This window comes from Acomys russatus, chromosome 4, assembly GCF_903995435.1.
Source record: "Acomys russatus chromosome 4, mAcoRus1.1, whole genome shotgun sequence".
Lineage (NCBI taxonomy): Eukaryota > Metazoa > Chordata > Mammalia > Rodentia > Muridae > Acomys > Acomys russatus.
This window is the reverse complement of record NC_067140.1, coordinates 18,729,066-18,729,780: the sequence shown is the minus strand read 5'-3', so window position 1 is coordinate 18,729,780 and position 715 is coordinate 18,729,066. Positions and strand designations below refer to the sequence as shown.

Here is a 715-nt window from a genome sequence, read left to right as displayed (position 1 = left end):
TTCAGGAAGATGCTCATCTGCATATTCCCAAAGCAGGTGATGCAGTTATCAAAGGGAGGCTGCCCGGCCCAAGGCTCAGTGCACAGAAAGGAGGGTGGGTCCTAAGACAGGCTTCATGTCACTGTTTGAAGTAGTTATAAACCCACTGAAAAGGTGTGTGTGTGTGTGTGTGTGTGTGTGTGTGTGTGTGTGTGCGCGCGCGCGCGCACGTGTATGTGTGTGTGTCATAATGCATAATCAACACAGATGTTTTTTCCTCCAAGGGGGAGCACCATTCCTAGAGGTACTGCAATACCAGTTCGATGTGTGGAGTGATGGAGCAAGCTCCTATTCCAACTCCTAGCTCCAGAAATCCAGTTAATATATTGTCCTTGAATAGAGGACGTATCAGATATTAAGCTGATAAGAACAGATACTACACTTGATCTCAGCCAAAAGGCAGAGACACGATCACAGTTTTGTGGGTTGTTTTTTTTTTTTTTTTTTAACATTCAATTCCCTTGATTGGCAGCTTTGAAAAAGAGGTGAAAATTAAGCATGACGACATGTGACTTTCAGCCTAACCACAAGGAGGGTGATGCAGGAGCATCAAGAGTTTGAGGCCAGTTTGAGCTGTATAGTAAGAGCTTATCTCAAAGGAAAGAAAAAGGTGGGGAGAGGGAGGGATGGGGAGCGAGAGAGGGAGGGAAGGATGTGGAGGAAAGAGAAAAGGAGG

General features: G+C 45.7%; 1 non-coding gene across 1 annotated transcript; it reads right to left on the bottom strand.

The window, feature by feature from the left end:
• Window positions 1-261: 261 nt before the first annotated feature.
• LOC127188697 (U2 spliceosomal RNA) lies at window positions 262-451 on the bottom strand. The gene has a single exon (XR_007830556.1). It is a non-coding gene; the product is annotated as a U2 spliceosomal RNA (small nuclear RNA).
• Window positions 452-715: the final 264 nt, after the last annotated feature.